The following is a 22,006-nucleotide window of genomic DNA, read 5'->3' on the forward strand; positions in this document are numbered from 1 at the left end:
AGAATCGCTTCGCTCGTCGGTGGTATCTAGTTTCCGTTTTGCCTCTCCACTGGTAGGTACTATCTCCAGTCCTGGCAGTACCGGTGCCGGGAGGTGCTCGTTCATTATCCAAACATTCGACGAATGAAGAAAATTGTTGTCTACCGCTTTTCGCTGGCATATGTTGGCTAAAGAAGGGGGCATATGTGAAAAACATTAGTGGTCGATAATAATAACGAGTAAAAGCTTTACTCCTTTGGACGAGAAACTCGGCCAGAAAATGACAAACAAAAAGAACGAGGGGGTGTAGTAAATATAAACGACATCAACAAAGAATCTTTCGTACAACAAAAAAAAACAACACTAACACCCGATTGTGTTCGACTCACGACCGTCTGTTTTTATCTCCGGCTTTCTTCTGTCTCGGCCTGCTGTGTGTGTGTGTATATAGCAACGACGTTGCGCTAGGTCAGGGACATATGCGAGATGTTATGTTAGGTATATGCTTGCTGCGATGTGGGTGACCGTGAATGACGGTACGGAAAGACTACTACCATGGCTTCGGGTTGGAGCCTGAAGTCGTGTGTGGAAATCCCCTTTATCCGAGAGCCTGGCGTTCAACGATGTGCCCATTATTGGTTGTCTTTTGCACATGCCGGGTCGAGACATGTTTTTATTGTTCTGTGAAAATCGTCATGTCGAGTTCGAATGTAGCAACTAAACATCAGAAAGCTGCCACGAAGAAACGTGGATAGCCTCACTTTGCTGTTCCATAAGTGGATGTTAGTTTCCAACAAAAGACCCGATGCCTTCTCTCCTACATCCAACTGTGGTGGGCGTCGTAATTTCAAAAGTTAATTCAAAATTGATTAAGTCCTGGATTAAGACAAGTGGTTTAGTTGAACGACCCCTTCTCCGACGGAAAACCTGATGGAGAGCCCGTTGGAAGCGAAGCGACAGGACAAGAGCCGGGATAAATCGTCTCCGATAGCTGTTGTAATCAATTAACTTTATGATGATATTGTAGTTAATAAATAACTCGTTAACCAACGGCAGCGCGGGCTCCGTAAGCGTATTTAATTTATTACCTCACAAGCGTGTGTCCAACAGCCTCGTTCTCTGCCGGCTGGTTAACCGACCAGCCGACGGCGGTCCATTCTGGCAAAAAGTCTCAACCGACCACTTTCTTACACAGACAGTCAGTCAGCCCAGTTCTTTCGCAGATCTCATGCGGAAAATTGATTTTTTCTTCACTCTGTTTTTTTCTGCCCATTCGAAAAGCCGAAGCCTGCTAGATTTCTTTCTCTGCCAGAATGAAGCTCGCACGTACAGAAATGCATTCCCGTTGCACCCGCTCCCTTCTCCGTTCGACGGGATACGTCCCAAGAAATAAATTAAAATCAAGCGAAATAAAGCAGAATTACTGCACGACACTACTCACTTGAGAAACCGCTGTGCTGTGCGGGAAAAGGAGCCGGCAAACAGCAGAAAAAAAGCGATCGAGCCCAAAAGTCTCCTCCGGTTTCCTCTCAGTTGGGTGTCGCTGCCACAAGCCGCGCAGCAGTAGGCTGCGTCTTCTGAACATAAAAATCATGCAGTTTTGCGATACGTACGAGTCGGTCGGTTGTCGGAGTCGGGCGGTTCAAGAGAGAGACAGAGAGCAAAAACAAAAACAAGCCGACAGAGAATCGATTTCTCTACACTTGCATGTTCGCGCTTCCTTTCAACGCCAGTCTTGGCGCGGTGGAGGAGAAGTCATTTGATTAATAAATTAAGCTACCGTAAAGTCGTGAATTGCTGTCCGTGGCCCGCTGCTGCTGCGGTCAACCGAACATGCGATCTTCGAAATAGCTGTCGCGAAAATTTATTACCTGACAGCCGCAGATCGAGTGGGGACGATAAAAGCTCTGGTGGTTTGGCTGCCGCATGTTTCTAAGGGTCCGCTGAATAGTTGCAGCGAAAAGCGTGCGGAATCAAATCTGAAAATATCGGGTGATCTATATAGTGAACTGGAAGGAACTATTCCGAGCAGCTCATGACGTAGGGAAGGAAAGTAGATGGCAACTGCTAGGGGTCGAGCTGGAGAAGTGCACAGATGTGGACCCTTATGGCTCCAGTCAGAAATTTTTTTTTGTTATCTGGTAGGTCTAGTGGACCGATTCATTTATTGCCACGATTTCGTATTAAATCCATAATATAATTATCGAATAGGACTTAAGCAAAGCAAAGCCTCGATACTAAATTCCATTGCGGCATTTATCCTTTCGTTTCGACAGACTGCGTCCGATTCTTAATTTACAGGGCAAATGCAGAGCTAGTGCTACGATCCTTCCGAACACTAAAATTCTTTCGTGATTAAGATTCGATCGTACGACGAGTGGCTTACGCCTAACTGTCTGAATTGCCAAACTAGGTCCTTTACAAAAAAATAACAATCGATATAATAAGCAAAAGAGTTTGAGTTCGGTTTCGGCAACTAGCATAACTGTTTCGGGGTGCCAAAAAGCAACACGTCCTTGTCGTCATCGGTGCTGCTTTCTTGCTGTTCATGGTTGAATGTTCTTGTTTGTGTCCTATGCTTCCGTTTAGTCTTCATCGACGATTGCGTCTTCATTGGCGGTGCTGGTTGTTGGTATGGAGGTACTAGACGGAATCGTTGTTACTTCACTGTTGGCTTTTGGCTTCGAGATACAGAACTCGTCAATTATTGATTGGTCATCGCATATGACGCTGACTGTTTATTGGTGCTGATTGTAGAAGGTTGATTTTTTCTAAACGTCTTCGATGCATGACTCTCCATGTTGTATCACCTGGTTGAAGAACTGGCGATCTAGAGGATCTGACTACGGTAGTTGCACAGTTATTCGTTTATAGTTAATGTCTGCCCTCATTTTGCTTCAAAAATAGGATAGGAAAAGATCAATTTGGTCAGCTGTATTTTCAGAATGCCGTTAGAAATACCAGGGGAAAAGTTTCTCCAACTATCCTTCGTAACAGATTCCACTTCTCCGCGTTTCGAGATGAATTAAATTAATGGTATCTAATTTAGTACGCTTTATCAGCCGGCCAATATATTCTGAATAGCTCTAGCGGAGCAATTTTAAGTCTCTGGTCTATGTGAGATGAGAAGGTAGACTGGCTAGGTTGCTTACCAGACAACAATACTGCCCTTGATCGCAAATTTGTCCCATTTTCTATGGGATTTTCTGTTGTTATTGGACTGATTTGCGATCATAGGCAGCATAGAAGTCACACGAAAAATAAAAAGTAGGAAACAAAAAGTAAAAAAATTGAATTGGAACATAAAAGATTAAAAATTACAGAATCAATATACGTAAATACATGTCTTCAACAAATCTGCTTAAAATATTTTGCTCCAAAACTTTTCAGAAGACACCAAGTCTCTAAATATTTTTTGAAGAACTCTTTCACACGGAATTTGACGCGGATTTTTGAGCGGAATTTCACGCAGAATTTCTCGCGGAACTTTGCGCGGAATTCCGCGTGGATTATCACGCAGAATTTCGCACGCAATTTTGCACAGAATTTTTCCCGGAAATTCGCACGGAATGTTACATGGAATCTTCGGCGGAATTTCGCACGAAATTTCGCGCGCAATTTTGCACGAAGTTTTGCACAGAGGTTTGCACGGAGGTTCACACGGAATTTCGCACGCAATTTCGCGCGGAATTTTCCACGGAATTTCGCATGCCACTTCGCGCGAAAATTTGCATGGAATTTCGCAAGGAAATTTTGAACGGAACTTTGCACGGGATTTCGGGCGGAATTTTGTATGGAATTTTGGGCGGAATTTCGTACAAAAATTTCGCGCGGAATATTGCACGGAGGTTCACATGGAATTTCGCGCGGAATTTCGCACGCAATTTCGTGCGGAATTTTCTAAGGAATTTCGCACAGAATTTCGCACGAAATTTCACGCGGAATTTGGCACGAAATTTCACACGCAATTTCGTGGAATTTTGCACGAAATTTCGCACGTAACATCGCGCAGAATTTCGCGCGGAACTTTGCGCGGAATTCCGCGCGGATTATCGCGCAGAATTTCGCACGCAATGTTTCCCGGAAATTCGCACGGATTTTGCAAGGAATCTTTCGCGGAATTTCGCACGAAATTTCGCACGAAATTTCGCGCGGAATTTTGCACGTATTTTGCACAGAGGTTCGCACGGAGGTTCACGCGGAATTCCGCACGCAATTTCGCGCGAAATTTTCCACGGAATTTCGCATGCCACTTCGCGCGGAATTTTGCGCAAAAATTTGCATGGAATTTCGCAAGGAAATTTTGAACGGAACTTTGCATGGGATTTCGGGCGGAATTTTGCATGGAATTTTGGGCGGAATTTCGTACAAAATTTCGCGCGGAATATTGCACGGAGGTTCACATGGTATTTCCCATAGAATTTCGCGCGGAATTTTCTAAGGAATTTTGCGCAGAATTTCGCACGAAATTTCACGCGGAATTTGGCACGAAATTTCACACGCAATTTCGCGGAATTTTGCACGAAATTTCGCACGTAACATCGCGCGGATTTTCGCACGGCATTTTGCGCAGAATTTCGCGCGGAACTTTGCGCGGAATTCCGCGTGGATTATCGCGCAGGATTTTGCACGCAACAATTCGCGTGGAATTTTGCACGGAGTTTTGCACAGAGGTTCGCACGGAGGTTCACACGGAATTTCGCACGCAATTTCGCGCGGAATTTTCTACGGAATTTCGCATGCCACTTCGCGCGAAATTTGCATGGAATTTCGTAAGGAAATTTTGAACGGAACTTTGCACAGGATTTCGGGCGGAATTTTGCATGGAGTTTTGGGCGGAATTTCGCACAAAATTTCGCGCGGAATATTGCACGGAGGTTCGCACGTAGGTTCACATGGAATTTCGCATAGAATTTCACGCGGAATTTTCTACGGAATTTTGCACAGAATTTCGCACAAAATTTCACGCTGAATTTGGCACGAAATTTCACACGAAATTTAGCGGAATTTTGCACGAAATTTCGCACGTAACATCGCGCGGAATTTCGCACGCGGCATTTTGCGCAAAATTTTGGCGGAATTTCAAGCGGAATTTCGCGGAAACTCGCACGGAATTTTGCGAAGAATTTCGCACGGAATATCCACACGACATTTCGCGCGGAATTTCGTACGCAATTTTGCGGGGAATTTCATATCGCGCGGAACTTTGCACGGAGTTTCGCACGCAATTTCGCGTGGAATTTCGCACGCAATTTGACGTGGAATTTTGCACGGAATTTCGCACGACATGAATAAAGCCCTAATCAATTCTTTGAAGCTGCTGAACCTCGTTTTACATTGTAGAACATAATGCACAATGATCAAAATATACAGTTTCTTGTAAATCATTCCAATATCCGGATCTTGAAGCTCTTCTTCCCCGAGAATGCTCCACTCAATCTGCCGCTGCTGGTCGCCTCCATCGGTGAGCTCATTCCGATCGACGTCCGCTACCCAACGGATCATATCCGTAGAAGGGGGATAAATCTGACAACGTTCAAATCAAGCCCCGATATTCCAACCCCTTCACATTGTACTCTAAACATATATTATCGTTATTGCTATAAATCTTTTAAGCACATTATGTATGAATAATTCTACACGCCGCGACATATGATTTACGGGTCGCTGGCGTTGTCGGTGTACGCGACCGATTACTATTCCAACCGCAATCGGGATCCGGTCCCGGGACGACACGAAACGACCCATACGTTGTTCTTTCCTCCGGCCTGAAACGACCGCTAATTGCGAGCCATTATTATTTCGCAGCTATGATCGGTCTGTTGTTTTTTTTTTCAGTGCCTCAATCGCCTGAACATATGGTTCACATGCGGGGAATCAATCTCTTTCGAAAGTCCCTCCCCGGGTAGTTTCCGCCAAACCCAGTTCAGGGCATACTGCGATGCGAATAAATCAGGCAAAAAAAAACAACAAAAATCGATTAATCTGTTTACCGGTGCGCGTTTAGCAAGACGTCACATTTTGCCATTCTTGGAAAGCCCGAAAAATGTGTTCGTATTATTCTTTCTCCGAGAAAACCTTCCGTACCGTGCGGATCGACTGCGGCGCGGTTAGCTGCCTGGAAAAGGGTTGCGTCGCACCACAACCCATAACCGCAAATCATCCATCATCCGTTAAAAGAATGTGACATAATGTTTGCTTAAATTTACATAAAACCAGCCTCGTCGGTCTAGCGTACACTTTTGTGTTTTCTGCTGCTCCGCTGCCGACTGCTTCTGGTTCGTGGCGAAGTGCTTTTTTCGTTTTCATACACCCTTATGTCGTAGAACTAGCCGTCGCCGTCGCCATAATTCACATCGTACCCCTTAACTGTTTACTCGTTCGTCGTGTCATTTGGGTGTACTTTTTTCAGGGAATTCACAGTGAAAACAAAATCCATGAAATGAGTCTTTCCAGCGGTGATCTCATGATCTTGAACGAGGGAGCAGGTTTGGTACCCTCAAGGACTTTGGGTGTACACGTGGGCGGGAACAAGGAACTATTTCCGGAGGCAGTATACAATCCTCATTTGGAAAACTTTTGCAAAAAAAACTAACCTGAAGGGATTGGAGAAAAAATACACATACCCATTTGGATCAAAGAGTGCGCTGGAATTCGTTGCCCCTGGTGACATAAAAGCCTACATATTAGGTGGAAGTGAAAAATGAAACCAATTCCTTTTCGTAAAATGGGTCAGCATAAATTATGGAAACTGAGCGTCCTTCGTGCGTAGTTTAGATGTTTTTTGCTGCTAGTTCAATGTGTTTATCAGCATGAGTTTTAATGGAAAATTTTAATAGCTTTCGCTTCTCCTCTTAAGATCCCAATTTTTACTTCACAATCGACAATAGGTGCGACAAGGTCGACATGGATTCAGCGAACCGCGGCCCTAATCCAATAATAGTAATAGTATTTGCTAATCAAAACATCGAAAACCTTTGCAAAACTTCCCTAACGAGAAAATTTTATTGGGCATAACCGTTTTTTTTTGTACACATGACACAATACCTAACATAAGCTGATTTAGGCTTATCTAACTAGCATTAAGTTGGTGTTAGTTAATGACGCGGAAAATCACTAAAAACCAAACATTTATTTAAAATCTATTTACTTCAATTGTCTTAACAGGAATATATTTTCTTGAAACTGGTCTCGTAGGCAAATCATACCAATATCACACTAAATCCGACTCTGGTTCCAAAGTACACCGAACCGCCCTCCCGCCCGAAAGCGAAAGGGTTTCGTTTCAAGAGCAACAGCGTGAAAAGAACTCATCGTAGTAATCATCATCACCATTAGCGTCCCGGTTCACCTTGTCCACGGAGGTGACAACGCCAGCGACCGGGTTGGGGCAAGGGGGAGAGGAAACACGGAAATTAAACGTACCTACGTCACAATCGGTCCGCACACTGATTATCCGTTTGATGGTCCGCCCTGTTCAGCCCAGCTCGATGTGTGTCTTGTGGCCAGGTGAGTAGCAGCAGCGGCTAATGACAGAGCGCGCGAGACACACGTGCAAAAAAGGTGGATGAAAAGCAGCAGGCAGGCAGGGGGTGAGCCGTGCGCCAATAATGCGATCACACCGATAAGCATCTTCGCAGGCACAGCAGAAGCTGGTGGACCCGGCGAATTAGCGGGGATTAGAGGTTATTAAATTATAATGTCTTTGCGGTCAGTGCCATGGGTCTTTTAGCTCCAGGCTTACGAACGGTGTGATGATTATGATCGCGGGTAATATACTGTGTGTGTGCCGGTTTGGCAAAGGGTATTAGAGCACATTAAGATCAACAGATACTTATTAGGTTCTTTACTGACACAGTTAACACAGTCCACAAATTTTTCCAAGTTCATGTAAACAGTACTAGTGAACTGTCAAAAAAGTGAGAAGAACCTAATTCAATTGGATTTTTTCTTGCAAGAACTTCGATTCCACGGCTTACTACGGGTATAATAAATCCAAATGGTAATAAAATTTCTCCTGAATGTTAGAACCTACTGTGAGCAACAAATTTATTTCACACACGCTAACAAAGTATCACTTTTTTTCTCATTCTCAATGACATTTTTACCGAGCACAGCCTCATTCCAGCTGTCTCGATATCCTCGACTAACCAACTCAACTCCAAGATTGATGGGTAAAAAATTTTGCTCCCAAATAGTGTGTGAAACAGACTAACAAAAATTTCTAGCCGCTATTGAACCGTCAAGGACGGTATGATTTATGGACCACATCGAGATGAGGTAGGTTGGCTATGGGAACACAGACGCGAAAGGAAACGCATTACCGCAAGAAAAACACCGATAAATTTCCTGCGTCAGCAGTGCGGGAAAACATCTGCTTCTCCGCCTAAAAGTAGACAAAAAACATTTCCAGCGGACTTGTTTTCATTAATAGATTAAATTTCGCGTCTGGTTAGTTTGCACAAATAAACAACAAACATTCAATTTGTCGAATTGTTGCTTCAAAGCGTCTGATGCTTGGTCTGACGCCACCGCCACCGTACGGGTGACGCGCCAAGCAGTGTCCCCTGACATCTGTTTCGCAATCACGACCATCCTCAATCACGATACGTTTGCGCGCGTCGATTGTCACATCAACCGAGGGCTATTGACTCTACTTGAGGTGGGTAGTAATTAAGCGTGGGTGGGTGGGTGCGTACGTGTGAACACAACCTAGATCTTGGTGGCAGCCACCACCCTGTCGGTGCCATTTGATGCGGTGCGGGGTGTTGTGCTTTGCGAAACGTGACACGACCGTTTCGGGTAATGGAGTTACTTTGATCCATACGGTTGAGTAAGGACGATTACAATCGAATTTGAGTGGTATCGGCAGGATAAAACTTGGTTCTCATAGATGATATAAGTTCTTCGAGCATTGACAGCAGTATTGCCGATCGTAGTGAACAATGGAATGGCGAATTGAAAATCTTACTCGATTTTTTTAGTTCGACAGGAGGTTGTCCTGGGTCACAAGCACAGCCTTTTACTCGAATTTGACTCGGTTCGTCTGCTAGAACCCATCAAACGTATTTTCATACGAGGCCAACAAAATGGGGTAAAATAGCTGACAAAATCGTAGGTAGGCAAAAACGGAGTCTTATTATTTTCTGCTTTTATTTTTTAATTTCGAAATTTTCAAATTGTTTAACTTTTGTGACATCTAATCATACATTATTTAAACTATCAAATCTTTAAATTGTTAAACTTTGTTCTCAAATTTTAAATTATTTTTTATTAAAATTTTATTTTTAAAATTCCCCAATTTTTTCAATTTTTTCTAATTTTTACTGTTCAATTTTTGATATTCTTCAATTTAATTTTTGATCGATTGATTTCTTTCTCTTTATTTGTATCTTTGTTTACCTTATGCTATAATAATTTTTTTTTATATAATTTGTTATTTATTTTTTAAGTTTTTATGTTTTCTAATTTGTTCATTTCTTAATATTTTTCTTATATTTTCGTATCCTTTTATTTTTATTTAATTCATTTTGATAGATTTTTGCATTATTCATCATTTAAAATTTCAATTTTTTCTTTCTCGATTTTTTGTTCAATTTTAAAATATTTCAGTCCATCTATTTTATTATTATTTTTTTACATTTTTGTCTCTTTCATTATTAATTTATTTTATTTCACTTTATTTAATCCAATTTTTCCTATTTTGGGTTTTTTTATTTTTGCAACTTTACTTTATTTTTGCAATCAAAATTTTTTCAACGAAACATTTTTCATATTTCAATATTTTATTATATTTCTCATCTCCTCTTTTTTCATTTCGTTTTAAAATATCTATTCAAATTTTTCAGTTTTTTCACTATTTTTCGCAATATTTTTTCTTTTTATTTTTTGCAATTTCCTGATTTGTTTTAATATTTTAAATTCATCATATTAGCATTTTAATATTTTAAATTCATCATACATAGCATTTAAATTTTCATTTTCTATTTTTTCATTTTTTATGTTCAGATTTTTTATTTTATTGATTATTTATTTTCAAATTTTCTCAATTGTTTTCCTTTTTCATTTTTCATTTTATTCGTTTTGTGAATAGTTTGATCATAAAAAATTGAAATGTTTTTCTTCCTTCTCTTTAAGATTTGATTGGTTAATTTGGTATATTTTTAGTTTTATAAATTGTAATCATTTTCCTTAAGTTTTCTAAAGCGGTTTTTTTTTAAATTTCCTTATTTATTAATCCTTTTCTTTATTTCGCTAATTTATTAGTCCTTTTAATTTATTTTTTCTTCATCTTTGATATATATTTTCTATGCTTTTCACTTTTTTCCTATTTTTTTATGATTACTTTATTTGTTTTTATATCATGTATTTTATTCGTCATGTATTTCTTTTTTTTAACATCATGTATTTTTTAAATTCTGGGCTTTTCGATTTTTTTTTCATTTTAATACTTTTATATTCAATAATTTGGTAGTTTTCTAGTTTTCTTTATTATGTCGTAGAGCTTTCGTTTTTCGACTTTTACTAAGTTATTTTAATTCTTATATTATCTGATTTCGTAATTTATTAATAAAATATTTTAGCTTTCTTCATTTTTTTATTTTCTGCTTCATTCATTTGTCTGCATTTACTTAATTAATTTCTGTTTTTTCATTGTTTTGTTTAATTTTCGGTTCATTATTTTTCCAAATTTTTATTTTATCGAAGTTTTAATTCTATTTTAAAACATTTGAGTCCATCTATTTTATTATTTTATTTGCTTTTTTTGTCTCTTTTTATTCGATTTGTTTTATTCATTCGATTTGTTTTATTCGTTTATTTTTGAACTTCTGATTCAATTAATTCTTTAAAACATTTTAAAATTTTCTTTTTTTCCTCTTTTCTTTTTTTTTATAAATTTTCATTCTTCGTTTTTTTATCCTATTATTTTCGCAATTTTCTTTTTTTTCATTTAGGCATTTTTCTCATTTTTAATATTTTATATTTTATAAGCATTTTTCAATATTCAAATTTCCATTTTCTCACCTTTATCTTTATACTTAGAGTTATGTTTGTTTGGAATTTGATCCATTTTTCGATTTTTTTTATTTTCGAATGTTTTTAATTGCTTTCAGTTCTTATTTTATTGATTTTATCATATTTTTTTCATTTTAGAACCCTTTACTTCTATATCTTTCTTATTTTTCATTTCCACAATTTTTCGGCTTCATTTTTTTATTTTCATTTTATTTCCAGATCATTTAAACAAAAATTTTGTTCATTTTCGCATGATTTTGTTGATAATTTTTTTATTCATATTCATTCTTTCATTTCCTTTTTTTATTCGTTTATTTTTGATCTTGAATGTTTTTATTCTTGAATTTTTGTTCTTTTAATTCATTTTTCCATTTTTGTAACTGTATTTTTTTTAAATCTTTAATTCATCGACCTTTTTTCCAATTTCAACATTTTTAATCCATTTATTTTATTGTTTTTTTTGCATATTTTGTATTTCTGTTTTATTTCTAACATTCTTTCATCTTTTTAGTTTTCTATTTGTGAATTGTTTCTTTTTTGAACATTTCTTTGTTTATTTTATTTTTGCCTTAATTTCTTTTGGGTTTTTTACATACCATTTTTTAATATTTTGTTATTGTTTTCATTTGCTTTGCTTCCATTGTTTATATATTTTCTTTTCGGATTTATTAAATTTTTCCATATCTGTGTTTTTTTAGTTTTAACATTTTCTTGTTTCTAAAGCATTTAAAAAAAAAATTTCATGCTCTAATTTTTCATTTTACTACAGCAGATATCTCTAATTTTTAAATTTCTGAATTCCCTAGTCTCTTATTTTTACAATTTCTTAATTGCCAAATTTTTTTTTATTCATTTTATCATGTCTTTATTTTGAAGCTCTTTATTTATTTTTATTATTCTTATTTTTTATTATCACGCCTCAATTTTTTTAAGCTTCATTTTACTGATTTTTCATTTTGTTATTTTCGCAATTTCCTTTTTACTTATTTTAGCGTTTTCCCATGTTTTAAACATTTTATATTTTAATTTTATTGTAAGATACTAAAATTTTCCTTTTCATATTTGTTAATGTTTACATTTTTATATTTTGGATATTGTTTGCTTCTAAATTTTTCACTTTTGAGTCTTTATTTTCATATTTTTTCATTGTTATATTTGTTTCTTTTTATTTATTTATTGTGTCATTCCTTTTATTTTAAGCCCTCTACTTTTTTATTTTGCTTACTCTTTATTTCAACAAATTTTTTTCATCTATTGATTTTTTATTTTAGCTAATTTTTTTATATTCGCATTTTAATGCTTTTAAGTTGTGTTTTATTTTCCTATTTCATCGCCTGTTTCTATTATATTTGTCAACCAATTTAATTTTTCATTTTGTATTTTTTTTGCATCCTCGTAATTGTAATTTTTGTTAAATTTGTCAATCAATTTAATATTTCTTTTAATTTTTTTCCTTGATTTTATTTCACGAATCTTTCATTTCAATACTTTTAGTTTCTTTTCTTTTTAGTATAAATTTTTTAACTTTCTTTATTATTCCATTTCCTATATGTATTTTTACTTGTTTTTATCATGTTTTATATTTTTCATTTTTTGATAGTTTATTTAATGCCTCTTTCATTTTTTATATATTTTCTGTAATCTTTTATTCATTAATTTATTTGTTTCCTTCGTTGATTGTTTTTGCAATTTTTTGTTTCATTTTCCTATTTTTTATTTAGTTTTTTTATTTCGATTATAGAGGTTTTAACCTTAAGGTCGTTCGCCTCTTCGGGTTAGAAAAATCTCTTATGAAAAATTTCTAACCCTATGTGCGGAGTCGGGATCCGAACCCAGGTGCGCTGCGTACAAGGGAATCGATTTACCAACTACGCCACGCCCACCCCCTTCTTTAATTTTTTTAGCTTATCTGTTGATCAGTTTATCAATTTATTATTTCATCATTTCGTTTTTTCATCGATGGCCAATCATGTATTTTATAATGTAATTATTTTATCGTTCTCTCCCTCTCTCGTTTACATATGTTTAATTTGGCGTATTTTCTTATTATTAAATATTAAACCTGAGCTGCGCACAAGTCAATCACTTTACCATATATTAATCCCCAATTTCTTAATTGCTCAATTGCTTAATGTTTAAATTCCTTAGTATCTTAATTATGAATTCCATGACAAAACCTGGTGCCATAAAGCGCAACTATTATCGGTTTGAACGAAACATAGCAGTTGTGTGCATATTTTCCACTAGCAATCTGATCATTTCAATTTAACCCATTCATGCCCATGTTGTTTGTGAACAACAACGTTTTCAAACAGCTATAACTTTTGATTGAGGTGAGATTTGCTCACGAAAACAAGTAAGGTTCATTAATGTGATTATTGCCTTTAATTTGAGTATTAACAGTTACAAAGATCAGCTCTAGAACTGAAGTTATTGCAATGAGTCTGATTGGATTCCGATGGAGCAGTGCTGCCAGGGACAGTTTAAGTTGACCACGGAAAATGATTTTTTTTATATATCTTCGTTATGGTGCAATATTATTGAAAACTGATATAACTTATCAATTTAGACTGTCGTTGGCTACGTTTTCCACGTAATTGGACTATTGTAATTATTCTAGGAGAATTGTATTGAGCATTAGAAGGTAAAAATTGACCAGCTTCTGGCACTGTCATGGCAGCAACAATCTTTATGAAAATAGGCTTTTCGGGTTTCTTGACCCCACCGTTTTCAAGAAAAAATAGTTTTGAAACCCTACATGCACTAGAAAAAAGTTGGACATGAAAGGGTTAAAGGCATTTTTTAAAGATTTTGCATGCACTGCTTCAAAAATATTGTTTAACAATCGTCATAGTACAGCAAAGCTGAAATGAAGGGGATTAATTCTTCTTAACAATAAATATATACACTGTAAAAGTTTGTAATATTTTTTCCAAAAATCAAAAAATAACATTTCATTCGTATCCTGAGAAAATTTTGAGATGCAAGCGTTTTACAAAAACGTTTATTTTTGCTGTTTTCAAAAATGGTGGGATAAACCCTACCAATGAATGTTATGTTATTGAATTGTAACATGAACAAAATGGAATTTAATGTCAATCTTGGAATGTCAAAATCACGAGCAATAGCACGTAAGGATAATCCCATTTGCACCTACTACATTCATCACTTTTTTATGTCTTTCGTTTGTAATTATGAACCATTTATTATTTTTCAAAATTATTTTTCAATTTGATAAATACACATTTTCTTAGCCAAAAAGCGGTCGGATTTACCCCACTATTTAGAGGTCGGATTTGCCCCATCGCGTCATTTTTCATTACGATGCAATTAAAAAAAATGATGAAAAAAGTTGGACTAAATTCATCTATGCACTTTGTAGGACTTTAATCAAAGAATTTAAATCCACTTACATTTTTGTTGCAATCACTTTAACAATCAGAAATATCCTGTAGTCAATGATGCGCAAAAATCAAATCAAAAGTTGTAAAAACACACTTATTGTCGTTTGGGCATCTCAATGCAGACTAATAAAATTCTGCCATGCCACCATTATGATTATTTTCGATGCTCTACACAACAACATTGATATAAGTTCGCGCAGTGTTTTCGATTTTCCGTAACAGAGGGGGGTCGGGTTTACCCAACGGTCGGATTTGCCCCACCTTACCCTAAAATAAAAATACAAAACGGCTTTTTAAAAAAAAATCTTCAACAGCCTAAAGAGAAAGAAAACATCTTAAATGTAATTTTATGATGGAGTAGTTACCAGAAAATTTTGTTTGAATTTGAACATGTCTTTAGAATCCCATACAAATTTATAGTCATAAATTTCGGTCTGCCACGATACAGATGAGACTAAGTCGAAACGCAAATTTCGTTACTTTCTAAAATAGTTTTGGTGTTCAAATTGACCAAAGCCTTCCTTTCGATCTAATTTCATGATTCTGATCATATGCTCAATGATCACGGTAGTAATTTTCTATTTATGTTTAATGCCAACACTTACCTAAATATTACCCGGTTCTTTGTACCACTGGACATAAAACAGTGTCTCACGATGGAACTTAGTCCCCCCCAAGTGATACATACAAAAGTTCTGACAAACCTGCCAGCACCGGTCCCATTTAAACTCGCGTGCACAAAAGCCATTTCGGCTCGGAAAGTCAGAGATCGACAGTCGACGGCAGGACACACAATAGTAAGTGCGCATTGTAAAGCCACACAAGTACCCACTTCGAATTGCAACAAGTAAAAGTTCAAAAAGGTGATCCCGAAACAGCTTCGTGACTTAATTTCTTCCCGGGCTAAAGGCCGGCAGAGAAAGGTTGTCCCATTTGTTGTATTTTCCACACCAAACAAAAGATTGATCCCAACCGTGGTCATCACTCGATAAACGTTCTCACAACAAAGAAATCAAAGTACAGAAAGGAATTAGCAGACGAGTGCAGCCACTCCTTGGCCCGTGGACAAAGCCAAGCCATTGTATATAATTCTAGGTTGGCTCACTTTCTCAAACAAAAGATCAATCAAAGCAGGAAAACACAAACGTTCAAACGGGCGTCATCGGCCGTTTACGTCTTTTTAGGTTAGTTATTGACGAAGCCAATGCAGAACGAAGCAAGGAGTTCAAACTGCGCACGCCGTTTGAAGATTTGTGGTGATCGATCGGCTCGGACCGATTTCATTCACCGGTACGGTAAATCATTGCGGGATGACTTGCGCGCTTGATACTTGAATCTTATGCAATAAGATATTGCGATCAGTTTGTTTTGAACTTTAGTGAAGGGCTGCTGGCTGAATCACAGGTTGACGGATCTAGAAAATGTTCCATTAGAACGAAAGCAATCTCGGGAGTGGCGCATAAGCCACACATTGCATGCTTGAGCGGTACTCTAATTCAACGGATTTAATTGGTTTGTAGTTTATTTTAAGCTGATTCTATCCTGTTACTGAAATGTACGTTTTCGGAACAATTTTCAACACTCAAATCCAACCCAGATTGACCTTTCGATTCGGCTTAGGTACGCTACAGGTCGACGACTGCTCTTGAACCAATTACCCCAAGGGAGGAAGGTTACCCATCCGAGGACGGGCAATGAGCCGTAACGGTGTCCGGTGGGCGGTGTGCGGTCCGGGTTTTAGAATTCAATTAGCTTCCAGCTTGGTGAAAATGCGATGAAAGAACAGCAATCGGTTTGCCACTTTTCGTTCAGGGGAAACGAGCATCACCTTTCGAGCATGGCGAGCTCTGACAGCAGCACCACGGAAAAGTGAAGGCCAGATAAATTAAAAATTAAATTGAATTTCATTACCGACCTGTACAAAGTTGGCCATGTTTCTGGCCGAACGACGACGCGTACCGGAGATGAAAGTCCCGTCGGGTCCCTAAGGCAACAACCGAGCAGCGCAGGCCAACTTGGATTGAAACGGACGGACATATTCCATTACAGAGTTAAAGCATGCGTCGAGGTCTGAGAAACACTCTGACTAATCCGAGAATGACTGTTGCAAATTAATTGCATCCTTCTAATCGTTCATAATTGTGTGAATGGCAACGGAACGGTACGGTACGATACGGCACAAACCTTGAAATCTAGAGGCTGCGTTCCGATTGAATACACCTTTGACGGAGCGAATCTAATACTAACTGACAGATTTATCTCAGCACACGCTAGTGCAGCTGGTGACTATAATGAATTTTCAATGTTCACGCTGATTACAGTGCACTGGAATCGGTAAATAGTTTCAATGCCCGTGATTAGCGATAATGCCGCTTACTCAGAATTGACAGTTGAGTGACTCAAGGATAGTTAGATTAATATCCTATTGTTTCGGTATTGATTGTTTTTAACTCGTGGCAATAAATCATGGATTTCGACGGAAGTTTTGTGAAAGTTTTTTGGGAAAACGAATTTATATATTTAATAATCAGTCACCAGCATCACCAACGATTTCCTTTCCAATATCCCCTCCCCAAATGCATTGTTACGACAACGTAAAGACAACAAACTGTCACTGACACTGTACATAGCAGGCCAAGTCGGTGAACTCGTTGCGTTCACCTACCCTCCCCCGGCCTAGCTTTGATCCGTTGATTATTGTGGACGACGGAGACGCCCGCGTATCACTTTACTCTCTCCGGGGTGATTGTAGGTATCGCTTACGCGAATAGCATAACTTGCCAATCACCCAGTAGAGGTCTGTGTTTTTTTTTCCTTTCAGAGGCAGACAGATATAACAGTATAATTGTTTCCATCTTTCCTAGTCTGTAAACTAATAAAGAAACAAACTGTCATATCCATTTGTCTATGATTTGATATTCAAATGAAGCACTCCTTTACGCAGGCAGAACCAGACACCGGTGAGTGTGTGTGCATTTTTTTTCATCGTTTCGTGAACGCTGCGATGCTGCTTCAGGCCACCTTGTTATCGCAGAGGTGGATCTATTGACTAGCACTGCCGCACCGCAACACAGTAGGCCAGCCGACGCGTGACATGATGGCTGAGCGAAACAGATTTTTCAAACATGATAAATTTGTTGGGAAATTACAGCCGCCAGATAAGGAAAGGGGACGACGTTTTCGCTTGTAAATGCATTCACGCATTGCAACTGCTGTCTGAATTTGAATGGTTTTTTTTCTCTCTCTCTCTGAATGGATTGACCAGTGAATGGATGAGTTTAGATATTTGAGCTGTGCAGTCTTTGCCGTTCGCTGGTAGGCATTTTATGAAAGGATCTTTCCACCTAAATTCTGTAAAGCTTTTGACCTTTTCTGGAAAAGGAAATGTGAATGAAATGAAATAAGAGCAGTACAAGAGTGGCTTAGTTAGGGTATTTGGAAAAAAAAGCAAAAACTAAAAAACAGACAGAGAAATAAAATAATCAAAAGACGAAAGTAAAAAAAACCAAAAACATGAAAAAGCCATGGACCCAAAATTAAATTAAAGAAAAACAGTAAAATAAGAAAACAGCAAAAGAAAAATACATTAAAAACGAAATTTAAAATATGTATAGCAAATGCCGCGCAATATAAAAAGCGGGGAAATGACAAAAGGAGATAAAACGAGATACACGAATGAAAGAGAACCAAGATGAGAAAACCACAAATTGGAGAACTAATTAATTCACAAAATATTAAAATATAAAAAGAAATAAAATGAAGAAAAAAAGAATTGAAAGAACGAAAAAATGAATAAGGAGCGAAAACAAAGAGAAAAGGGAAACTTAATAAATAAAAAGTAACAAAAAATAACTAGAAAATAATGAAACTTAATAAAAAAAAAAGAACAATAAGAAGCAGAAATGGGTTAAAGAAAATATAAAATATAAAAAAGTAATAAATAAAAGCAAACAATAAAAATACAGTCGAATGAAAAAAAGTAGAGAAAACATAAAAAAATCAGCCCGTGGGGCGTTCTGTTGTGATATTTAACAATAACGCCAAAATACTTTCGAATAAGAAAAAAAAAATGAAACAATACGGAAATAAGCAAGTTAAAAATTAATGAAAGAATGAACGAAAGAACAAACGAACAAAGAAAATATAGCAAACTGATAAAGAAAAAAATAATACCCGAGGGAGGACAAAAAACGAAATAATGATTTAATAACTCTTTTATTCAGTAGAACGGCAGTTGTACTATTACGACCGAAAATTTTAAATCAGGACCGGTATTTAAATCGTTATAGGTGTACTACTTTGAAAAGAAAAGCAAACGAGAATGAAAGGGAGAAAGAGGAAGAAAAAATGCCTATTAGGACAAATAGTAAAGAAACAAGTTCATAAAGCAAAAGCAAACAAATCAAAATGAAAAATACGAAAAAGAATAAAACAGCGGAAATATACAAAATAGAAGAAAATCTATAAGAAAGGCGTCCGGACATTTGGTCGCAACTCATTTTGCCGAATGTTATTGGGCCGAACGTTATACGGCCGACTGTCTTAGACCGAAAGGGACGTTTGACCAAATAGGTCATTTGACCGAATGTCGATCGACCAAATACCATTTGGCCGAATGCCATTTGGCTGAAAGGGTCATTTGATCGAATGGGTCATTTGGCCGAATGGATAATTTTACCGAATGGAACATTTCACCGAAGGGAACATTTTGCCCTAATGGATCTTTTCACCGAATGGAACATTTTGCCGAATGGAACATTCTGCCGAATCGAACATTTAGTCGAACGGAACATTTTGTCGAATGGAACATTAAGCCGAATGGAACATTTCGCCGAATGAAATATTTTGCAGAATCGAACATTTTGCCGAATGTAACATTTTGCCGAATGGAATATTTCGCCGAAAGGAACATTTTGCCGAATGAAACATTTTGCCGAATGGAACATTTTGCCGAATGGAAAATTTCACCGAATGGATCATTTTGCCGAATGGATCATTTTGCCGAATGGAACATTTCACCGAATGGAACATTTAACCGAATGGAACATTTTGTCCTGATGGATCTTTTCACTGAATGGAACATTTTGCCGAATGGAACATTTTGCCGAATGGACCATTGTGCCGAATGGAACATTTTGCCGAATGGAAAATTTCACCGAATGGATCATTTTGCCGAATGGAACATTTCGCCGAATGGCACATTTTGCCAAATGGAACATTTTGCCGAATGGAACATTTCACCGAATGGAACATTTTGTCCCGATGGATCTTTTCATCGAATGGAACATTTTGCCGTATGGAACATTTTGCCGAAAGGAACCCGAATGGCACATTTGGCCGAATGAAAAATTTTGCCGAATGGAACATTTTGCCGAATCGAACATTTCGTCGAATGGAACATTTTGTCGAATGGAACATTTCGCCGAATGAAATATTTTGCAGAATAGAACATGTTGCCGAATGTAACATTTTGCCGAACGGAATATTTCGCCGAATGGAACATTTTGCCGAATGAAACGTTTTGCCGCATGGAACATTTTGCCGAATGGAAAATTTCACCGTATGGATCATTTTGCCGAATGGAACATTTGACCGAAGGGAACATTTTGCCCTAATGGATCTTTTCACCGAATGGAACATTTTGCCGAATGGAACATTCTGCCGAATTGAACATTTAGTCGAACGGAACATTTTGTCGAAAGGAACATTTAGCCGAATGGAACATTTCGCCGAATGAAATATTTTGCAGAATCGAACATTTTGCCGAATGTAACATTTGGCCGAATGGAATATTTCGCCGAAAGGAACATTTTGCCGAATGAAACATTTTGCCGAATGGAACATTGCTGAATGGAAAATTTCACCGAATGGATCATTTTGCCGAATGGATCATTTTGCCGAATGGAACATTTCACCGAATGGAACATTTAACCGAATGGAACATTTTGTCCTGATGGATCTTTTCACCGAATGGAACATTTTGCCGAATGGACCATTGTGCCGAAAGGAACATTTTGCCGAATGGAAAATTTCACCGAATGGATCATTTTGCCGAATGGAACATTTCGCCGAATGGCACATTTTGCCAAATGGAACATTTTGCCGAATGGAACATTTCACCGAATGGAACATTTTGTCCCGATGGATCTTTTCATCGAATGGAACATGTTGCCGAATGTAACATTTTGCCGAACGGAATATTTCGCCGAATGGAACATTTTGCTGAATGGAACATTTTGCCGAATGAAACATTTTGCCGAATGGAACATTTTGCCGAGTGGAACATTTTGTCGTATGGAACACTTAGCCGAAGGAACAATTTTGCCGAATGGAACATTTTTGCCGAATAAAACATTTTGCCGAATGAAACATTTTGCCGAATGGAACATTTTGCTGAATGGAACGTTTGGCTGAATGGAACGTTTTGCTGAATGGAACATTTTGCCGAACGGAACATTTTGCCGAACAGAACATTTCGCCGAATGGAACATTTTGCTGGATTGAATATTTTGCCGAATGGAATATTTTGCCGAATGGAACATTTTGCCGAATGGAACATTTTGCCAAATGGAACATTTTGCTGAATGGAACATTTTGCCGAATGAAACATTTTCCGATTGGAACATTTTTCCGAATGGGTCAGTTGGCCGAATTGCTCATTTGGCCGAATTGCTCATTTGGCCGAATTGCTCATTTGGCCGAATGGGTCATTTGGTTGAATGGATCAACTGGCCGAATGGATTATTTGGCCGAATGGGTCATTATGTCAAATGGGTTATTTGGACAAATGTCTATTAAACGAATGCCATTCAAAAGACGAAAAAATCCATGAAATTGCGACATGTGATTAAATTGTCTTGGACAATTTGCATTCCACCAACTGACATTCGACACCGAACGACATTTGGCCAAACAGCATTCGACTAAATGACGCTTTCGGCTGAATGACAGTCGATCAATTGACTCTTTCGGCCTAACCGCTTTCAGCCAAACAGTCTTCTTTTGGCCAGATGGCATTCGGTCCAACGATTCATTCTGCCAAGCCACTTTTGGCCAAATGGCTTTCGGCCACTTAAACCGAAGAGATAAATATCGAAAAAATGGAAACGGAGAAACAAAAAGGAACCAACATAATAAAATGATAAAAGAAAGGAACAAAAAAAAATTAAAACACAAACAAGTAAGAAAACCAGGTTAAAAAAGAACCACATATTGGAAGAATATAAAAGAAATGAACAAAGGAAAAATAAAAAAATTATGCAAGCACGATAAGAGGAAAAAATGTGATCATTTAGCTTTAATATTCAACATTTGGGCTACTAATTTTTGGCATGGCCGGTATAGATGCTACGGTTCTAATCTTATAGCCCAGTGGTCGCTGGTCGTGTCCCATTCAGTAAGAGCTCTTAGTATAAGACGTATCGTAACACTAGAAATGTTCATGTCCTGTACCAGAGTTCGGCTGCAAACTCTTTCGAAATAGTTGGTTAAGTTCGACTACGGTATGTAGAATAAGTATAATGAAAATAAACGAAGGAAAACTCTAGCATAAAAGTTAAAAATAGGGAAAAGGGTTGGCAAAAATTAAAGCAAAAGCAAGAAAAATA

The 22,006-nt window shown here is 37.5% G+C and overlaps 1 protein-coding gene across 5 annotated transcripts in view; it reads right to left on the minus strand.

Moving 5' to 3' along the window:
- LOC131677221 (tensin-1) overlaps positions 1-22,006 on the minus strand; it is a 659,813-nt gene that overhangs the window by 536,376 nt on the left and 101,431 nt on the right. The window lies entirely within an intron of this gene.

This window comes from Topomyia yanbarensis, chromosome 1 (assembly GCF_030247195.1).
Source record: "Topomyia yanbarensis strain Yona2022 chromosome 1, ASM3024719v1, whole genome shotgun sequence".
Lineage (NCBI taxonomy): Eukaryota > Metazoa > Arthropoda > Insecta > Diptera > Culicidae > Topomyia > Topomyia yanbarensis.